At 52.0% G+C, this 8,900-nt stretch overlaps 1 protein-coding gene across 1 annotated transcript in view; it reads left to right on the top strand.

Moving 5' to 3' along the window:
• Positions 1 to 3,623: 3,623 nt before the first annotated feature.
• Positions 3,624 to 8,900, top strand: part of CAMKK1 (calcium/calmodulin dependent protein kinase kinase 1) — a 152,560-nt gene continuing 147,283 nt past the window's right edge. Inside the window, exon 1 of the mRNA XM_084822965.1 lies at positions 3,624 to 3,913. The gene's annotated coding sequence lies outside the window, so the exon portion shown is untranslated. The remainder of the gene's footprint in view (positions 3,914 to 8,900) is intronic.

Below are 8,900 nucleotides of genomic sequence, written 5' to 3'. Positions count from 1 at the left end.
GGCTGTCCAGCCTCATCTTGAACGCCTCCAGTGTGGGAGAGCCCACCACCTCCCCAGGTAATTGGTTCCCTTGTCGTATTGCTCTTACAGTCAGGAAGTTTTTCCTGATGTTCACCCGGAATCTGGCTTCCTGTCACTTGAGCCCATGATTCCGTGTCCTGCACTCTGGGATGATGGAGAAGAGATCCTGGCCTTCCTCTCTGTGACAACCTTTCAAGTACTTGAAGAGTGCTATCATATCTCCCCTCAGTCTTCTCTTCTCAAGGCTAAACATGCCCAGTTCTTTCAGTTCCTCTTCATAGGGCTTTGTTTCCAGTCCTCTGATCATCTTTGTTGCCCTCCTCTTTACCCTCTCCAGTTTGTCTGCATCCTTCTTCAAGTGCGGTGCCCAGAACTGGACACAGTACTCCAGATGAGGCCTAACCAGTGCTGAGTAGAGGGGGGCTAGTACTTCCCGGGATTTGGAAGCTATGCTTCTATTAATGCAGCCCAAAATAGCATTTGCCTTTTTTGCAGCTACATCACATTGTTGGCCCATATTCAGCTTGTGATCGACAACATGTTTATGTTTACTTTAAAAATATATTCTCCTTTTCTACATCAAAATGGTGCTTATTCCCAAGTCAATGTGTTTTGTATCAGGGCAGCAGAAGTAAACATTTTATTCCTGTAGGCAAGACGGTGCTATGATTTGAGTTTAAAATGCAAAACTGCACATGTTCAGAGTGCTTCTTTTTCATCAGGGCTGGCGCACCGTTTTTAAATTTTATTTTATTGCCATAACGTATCAGGTATGTAGAAGCAGTTGTAAAGCATGCAATGGTGGTTGGGGGTGGTGAGAAGAGAAATGTTAGTTGTATGCTTTGCAACTGAAGTAATAACATGGCCGTCTGAAGGGGGGGGCATTAAGACCAGTAAGTCCAGAGCTTAAGGGCTTCTCTACATGAGGCTTTTATCGTGTGATTGAAATTGGTTGCTCACAGAAGTTTGTGAGTCCTTTCCGTGACGTTGTCAACCTCCAGAGCCTCTCCCTTGCTTTCTGACCTTTATCCTGTTTTTTTTTTAAAGATCAGGGATAATGAACTATTTAAATATCACCAGTTGAATTTCTCCATGAAAAGAGGAAGTTGTGATATCACAGCAGCTATACCACAGCACCATCTAGTGGCTGTATAATGAAACATATAGAACTTACAGATCCCTGGGGGGGAATGGGGGAAGTGCATGTAAAGGACCGATCTTAATCCCGCAAAGAATCCGGAAGCAGACGCCCTGGCAAAGTTGCGGGATAAAAAGTAGGGATGTTGGAGAATTCTGCCATAGAATCCAGCCCCCTGGAGTCCGTGGCAGAACGGACCACCCCTGCTGCCACCCCCCGAAATCCCCCCCCGGAACGGACCCACCTGGTGGCAGCAGCAGTGGATGCGGCGGCGGCAGCAGCTCCGGGTCATCTTCTGGCTGCTGGGGCTGCTGCGGCCGCCATTTGTGTCCGTGCCTTAGGCCGTGATAGGCTACATAAATACTTACGTAGCCTATCACGGCCTAAGGCACGGACGCAAATGGCGGCTGGCATGGTGGCCGGCATTTGCGTCCGCAGCACAGCAGCAGTGGTTGGAAGTCTGGCTGTGGCTGGCCCTGGTTGGCGGCTCCGCGGCTTTGCTGCGGAGCGGAGCCAGCCAGGAAGGATTCCCGGGGGGAGGGACAGATCGCCCCTCCCCCACAGCAGATGCCCCAGACCTGAACCAGGTAAGTGATCCACTCACCCCTAATAAAAAGCCTCTGGGCATTTCTACACGACACTTTTATTGTGCGCTTGTGATTGGTTACTCATGATTTTTTGCGAGTCCTTTTCATGACGTTGTCAACCTCCAGGGCCCCTCCCGTGCTTTCCGGCCATCAATGGGGAAAATCTGATAAGAGATTTTACCACACTTTGAAGCGTGATAAATTTCCAGTGAATTTCCCAAATCCCATTATATTGCAGCTATACCACAGTGCCATCTAGTGGCTGTATACTGAAACATATAGAACTTGCCCGGAAAAAAAACACGTATAAAGGAGGTGATCTTCATCCCGCAAGGAATCTGGAAGCAGAAGCCCCGGTAAGGCCGGGTATGAGATTTTAGCCTCATGTGGAGAAGCTCTCTGTGTGGACAAGCCCTAAAATTACTTAGCTGCACCAGTGACTGGCAGCAGCTCTCCAGAGTTTCAAATTGGAGTCTTTCCCAACCCTACCTGGAGACACCAGGGATATTGAACCTGGGACCTTTTGCATGCCAAGTCTTTGCTCTACATCTACGGAACTAGGATGTTTTCCTAAAAATAAAGTAAGGTTCTATTTCTCATGGTTTTGAATAATGGGCAGATTTAAAGAGGAAGGTAGGAAGCCGCCTCATACCAAGTCAGACCATGAGGGCAGGAGAGAATTATGCGTACAGGCTGTTACAGCCCTTCCCCTAAAAACAAAGTAAGGTCCCAGTCCTCATGGTTTTGAACAATGGGCAGATTTCAGTAGGAAGGTAGGAAGCTGCCTTATACTAAATCAGACCATGAGGGGGAGAAATGTATGTATACAGTCTGCTACCGCCCTTCCCCTAAAAATAAAGTAAGGCTCCAGTCCTCATGCTTTTGAATAATGGGCAGATTTAAGTAGGGAGGTAGGGAGCTGCCTTATACCAAATCAGACCACGAGGGAGGGAGAGAATGTATGTATACAGTCTGCTACCGCCCTTCCCCTAAAAATAAAGTAAGGCTCCAGTCCTCATGCTTTTGAATAATGGGCAGATTTAAGCAGGGAGGTAGGGAGCTGCCTTATACCAAATCAGACCACGAGGGAGGGAGAGAATGTATGTATACAGTCTGCTACCGCCCTTCCCCTAAAAATAAAGTAAGGCTCCAGTCCTCATGCTTTTGAATAATGGGCAGGTTTGAGCAGGGAGGTAGGGAGCTGCCTTATACCACAAGCCAGACTCAGACCATGAGGGCAGGAGAGGGAGATTTATGTGTGCAGGCTGTGACAACCCTTCCCTTAAAAACAAAGCAAGGTTCCAGTCCTCATGCTTTCGAGTGACGGGCAGATTACAGGGGGAAGCTGCCTGATCCCACGTCAGACCACGAGGGAGAGAGAGAATGTGTATATACAGTCTGCTACCGCCCTTCCCCTAAAAATAAAGTAAGGCTCCAGTCCTCATGCTTTTGAATAATGGGCAGGTTTGAGGCAGGTTTGAGGCAGGGAGCTGCCTTACACCACAAGTCAGACTCAGACCAAGAGGGCAGGAGAGGGAGATTTATGCGTGCAGGCTGTGACAACCCTTCCCTTAAAAACAAAGCAAGGTTCCAGTCCTCATGCTTTCGAGTGACGGGCAGATTACAGGGGGAAGCTGCCTGATCCCACGTCAGACCACGAGGGAGAGAGCGGACGCGCACGGCACAGCCCGTTCTCGCACCCGCGTCAGACACGCAGGCGCCGAGCTTCTCCCCGCGGACCCGGCGCACGCAACACCCCCGGGGGCGCCTTCGGCGGCGGCGGCGGCCCTCCTCCCCCCGGGCGGCCAATGGCGAGCCGAGCGGCTGGCGGCCCGCTTAGAGCGCCCAATGAGGCCCGGAGGAGCCGTCTGCCAATCGCGCCGCCCGCCGCAGCCGCGGTCCCGGGAGGAGGGCGAGCGGCGCCCGGGCTCCCGCGACGGGGGCGCGGATTGGCGGCTGCCCGGGGGGCGCGCGGTCGTGTCTCTGCGAAAAGCACGTCGGAAAGCGGCTGGCGGCGGCGGGGGCGGGGGCGGGCGCGGGGCGGGGCGGGCGGCGCTTCCCAGGTGCGCCGCAGCATCGCCGGCGAGGCAGCCGGCCAGGAGGAGCGGCGCTGCGGCTGCCTGGACGGCGCGGGCAGCTTTCCCGAGCGGACCCTCGGCGAGGGCAGGTGAGGCTCTCGGCGCCCCCCCCCCCGGGCGAGATCGCGAGCCGGGCTGCGCGCAGCAGCCGCCCGCCCAGGCGGCCCCGCGCGAGGGGCTGAGCGGCGTCCTGGGACGGGTCCGGCTGCGCGCCGTCGCGCCAGAGGGCTGGGCGCTGGGGACGCGCGCGAGGAGGGGGGCGAGCGGGCCTCTGAGCGCGCACAGAGCGCGTCCCCCTCCCTCCGCGGGCAGGGCTTTCCCCCTTTTCTCCCTTTGGCCGCGCGGGGCTCGGATTCGGGCTGAGGAAGGGGCCGCGCGCGCAGCCCCCCGGCGTTTGAGGGGCTGCCCCGCCGTGGAGGAGCGGGGCTCCCGCGGGCGGCGCCCCGTTTCCTGAAGCGAGGGGCGCAAGGGCAGCTCCGCCCGCGCGCCCTCCCCTCTCTAACCCCGGGCCCAGTGCAGGGGCGCGGCAGGGATGCTTTGCGCGTCTGGGGGGGGCCGCCCTTCCAGCCCTGGGCTGTTGCGGAGCAGCACAGGGCGGGATGTTCCGAAACTCACCTCCAAATACCCTCCCCGGCCATAAAGGAAAACTCTCTCCTAGAGAGTTTCGCGGATATTTGTTTTATTTATTTATTGCGTTTCCATCCCGTCTCTTCCCCTCTTGGAAGGAACCCGAGGCGGCACGCACAATCCCCCCCCTCCCCCCCATTTTATCCTCACAACAGCAGCCCTGTGGGGTGGGTCGGGCCGAGAGCCTGTGACCGGCCCAGAGTCACCCAGGGAGCTTCCATGGCCGAGTGGGGACTAGAACCCGGCTCTCCCGGCTCCCGGTCCAGCACTCTCACCACTGCACCACGCAGGTTGTGTGTTTTCTTCGAGGGGCGGGAGTGTATTTTGCTGCAAATCTGATCCACTCACAAGAGGTCAGGTTCTGTACCAAGGTTGGTAGGTCCCAGAAGTAAAACATCCTCCAATCCTGCCTATTTCCCAACAACAGTCCCTATTTATCTATTTATTGCAATTATATCCCACCCTTTTTCCTCTTGCAAGGAGCCCAAGGCGGCTTACATGATCCTCCCCCATTTTATCCTCACAACAACAACCCTGTGAGGTGGGTTGGGCTGAGCGTCTGTGACTGGCCCCAAGTCACCCAGTGAGCTTCCATGGCTGAGTGGGGACTAGAACCCGGATCTCCCAGTCCAGCACTCGACTCCTAGCACTACCACTGAAGAGACATGGCACACCTATTCAGTCTTTTCCTGGAAAAGGAGTGGGGGGGGGCGGGGGGAGTAAGAAAAAAAGAGAGAAGAAAACACCGGCGGGTTACAAATGGAAGAAGCTGGTCGCATCTGGACACACACAGGTACAATTTCATGTTTGAGGCAGGGTGGTTGCAGCACAAATGCTGGGTCCAGCAGCATCCGTATTTATCGTGGCATAAGCTGTCATGGGCAAAGTTGCCCATTTGGTCCGATGAATGAGGCAAGCTCGAGGCCATGCAATCATGCACATCTTTTGTCACAATAAATCTGCTAGTCTTTAAGCTGCCCTGTGTCTGTGTTTGCTGTAACAGGCTAACACTGCAACCGCCTTTAGGCAATCCTCTGTCTCTTAAACAAGCCTACCTCACAGGGTTCTAATGAGCTCTTGGAGAGGGGGGGCTGAGAAACCAATGTAATAAACTGTCGTTAAGGCCCAGGCACTAATTAAGTCCAGCTGATCGCTGATCTTGGCTAATCTTCCTTCTGTGTCAGCCTTCTTCATCCAGGCGCCCGCAGGGTGTGTTGGACTACAACTCCCAGCATACCCAGCCAGCCCTGCTAGCTGGGGATGCTGGGGCTTGTAGTCCAACATACGTGGAGGGTTCCAGGTTGGGGAAGGCTGCTCTATAGCCTATACCGAGAATACCCCCCCAAAATGTATGTTCAGTTTTTTCCCTTTTATTTCTTTATTTTTTATTACTGCATTTATACCTCGCCTTTTTTTCCTCTTGCAAGGAACCCAAGGCAGCCTACGTAGTCCTCCTCTCCATTTTTGTCCTCACAACAGCCCTGTGAGGTAGGTTAGTCTCGGAGTCAGTGACTGGGCCAAAGTCACCCAGTCAGTTTCATGGCCCAAGTGGAGATTAGAATGCAGATCTCCCAAGTCACAGACTGATGCTCTAACCATTACACCACACTAGCTTTTTGGGGAGGGGGGCAGGGGACTCCAGAATGGCACTTGCTGGGCAGATGTTTCATCTTGAAGTTTTTTCTCCCCTCCCTGTCTTTTTGAACTGTTTGATCCTTGTCCTGTTGCCACAGCGGCGCATAACCAACCGCATGGGAAATAAATACCCCGGCAAATATTGGGTAGCTTTCTTTTGCTTTCCCATTTCCACACCAGCCAGAGCAGACAGTACCCTAACCTAGAACTCCCCACCCCCCTGGGGAACATTATTAAGGGGCTACCCTATAGAGCAGTCCAATACGGGTAGACATATGTGTCAGTACCAGCCGATGCAAGACTGAGTCTAGAGGCAGGACATAAAGACGAATAATGCACCATCTTTCATGAACTAGAAGCCCCTGCATCAGTTGCAAAAGTCTTATCCTATATGCAAAGGTACAGAGAGAAAAATAGATGAAGGCAAACAAACTGAAGTTTAATCCAGATAAGACAAGGGAAAGTGCTGATCTGTGCCTATTATCAATTTCAGCTAATTCGCCAGCTGCGTCCCTCTCTAGAGAGCCTTGCTACAGCTGCTTCTGCCCTCCCTATATCCAGATTGTTGTTCAGTCGTTCGGTTGTGTCCGACTCTTCGTGACCCCGTGGACCATAGCACGCCAGGCCTTCCTATCCTGTGCTCTCTCCCGGAGCGTGCTCAAGTCCATATTCATTGCATCGGTGATGCTATCTAGCCATCTCATCCTCTGCCATCCCCTTCTCCTTTTGCCTTCAGTCTTTCCCAGCACCAGGGTCTTTTCCAGGGAGTTTTCTCTTTGCATTAGGTGGCCAAAATATTTGAGCTTCAGCTTCAGTATCTGTCCTTCCAATGAGCAGTCGGGGTTGATTTCCTTTAGGATTGACTGGTTTGACCTCCTTGCAGTCGAGGGGACTCGTAAGAGTCTTCTCCAGCACCACAGTTTGAAAGCATCGATTCTTTGGCGCTCAGCCTTCCTTATAGTCCAGCTCTCACAGCCGTACGTTGCTACTGGGAAAACCATAGCTTTGATTATGCGGGCCTTTGTCTGCAAGGTGATGTCTCTGCTTCTTACTATGCATCCAGTTTAGACTACTGTAATGCACTGTGCCTGGGCTGCCTTTAGAGACGGTGCAAATCTTCAGCCGGTTGCTTCTGGGGGTTAAGCGATTAGAGCAGATAACACCGATTCTGGACCAGCTGTGCTGGTTGCCAGTGCATTTCTGGACCCAACCTAAAGTATCGGTGGTCACCTTTAAAGCCTTAAGCAGCTTGGGACTGGTTACTTGAAGGACCGCTTGCAGCTGTATGAATCTGTCCCACTCCAAAGCCTGCTGCCACTAAGGTCCATCAGATTAGTGAGTACAAAAGACAGGGCCTTTTTTGGGGAGTGCTTTTCTGCAGGAGGTGCACCTGGCTCCCTCTGTGACTGTTTTCATATGGGCCTTAAAGATCTGCATGTTGAATAATGGTGCTGGCCCCCGTTTGATGTGTTGCAGTTTTAACTGTCGGATATATTTTTAGTTTGTATCGGAATGGAGTGTTTTAGTCAACTGTATTTTATATTTTTATTGTTTTGTCATTTTTATTTGTAAACTGCCTTCAGAGGGCTTTTGCCTTGAAAGGCAGTCTAAAAATATTGTTAATAAATACATAGGCAGACTGTGGAGCCAAAAGGTCATGAAATAACAAGAAGTACAACCTATGGCCTTTCCATATAAATCTCAAATGCAAAAAGATGAGCATGGTGAACTGAACATCCACAAGAACCGTGACTGGCGAACACACAATCTTTCTAGATTTATACTATGCGGGTTTCACACCTGTAATGGGAGAGAGAACCTTTGTCTCAGTTGAGTCCCACGCAGATAGAATCAAACTTATTATTAAGAGCATAGCTGGCTGGTGAATCCTGGGAGTTGTGGGCCTTTTCTCTGTCTAAACATGCATAGGATTGCAACCTTAAGAGTGCTGGATTTAGACTGGGCAGACCTGGGTTTGAATCCCCACTCGGCCAGATTCCTGGGTGGCCTTGAGCCCGTGACTGTCTTTCAGCTTAACCTACCTATCATGAGGATAAACAGAAAGACCATTATTGCCACCTTGAATTCGTTGGCGAAAGGTCAGGATAATAATATGACCAATAAGAATTAAACTCTAGTTCATAATTATTTTCCCTTCATCCACCTTCTCTGTCTGCCTATCTACTGACTGGGTATAACTCTTCATGTCAGTAACGGGGCCTCTAGTCTGCAAAAATGTAAGCCATAATAACAGCGCACTCCATGTTTGTTCAGAAGTCGTCCCATTGAGTTCAATGCAACTTACTCCTAGGTAAGTGAATAGAGGACTACAATCTAAATCTGTTAGTTTCAAGGCAGGGGTGGGCAGCTTGTTGCCCTCCAGATGTTTTGGCCTACAACTCCCCTGACCATTGGCTATGCTGGCTATGGCTGATGGGAATTGTAAGCCAAAACATCTGGAGGGCCACAGGTTGCCCACTCCTACTTTAAGGTGTCACAAGCCTCTTTGTGTTTTTAGAATAGGTGAGTTCAGTAAGCCAGGGAGCAGAACCTCTTTCAGGCTGAGGGCCGAAGAGAAGCTCTCTGGGGGCCACATTCCAGAGGTGGGCGGGGCTGAAGGCAAAAGTGGGCAGGGCTGCAGGCGAAAGGAGCCTGGCCAGGGCTGAAATACCAAAAAATACCAGCATATTTTAGCTTAGAGCTCTAACTGCCAGTGACTAAGCTTTTGGAGAGGCATTTCAACCTTTCCGAACAGGGAAAAACTGCACAAAAGCCAGGAAACTGTGGGTGGCCGTAGGGGAACTGTGTGTGTGT

The sequence above is a fragment of the Heloderma suspectum genome, chromosome 16, assembly GCF_057233095.1.
Source record: "Heloderma suspectum isolate Gila_16-S chromosome 16, 16-S_ref, whole genome shotgun sequence".
NCBI classification, from domain to species: Eukaryota; Metazoa; Chordata; class Lepidosauria; order Squamata; family Helodermatidae; genus Heloderma; species Heloderma suspectum.
Note: the sequence above shows the minus strand (reverse complement) of the source record. Positions and strands in the feature narration are given on the sequence as shown.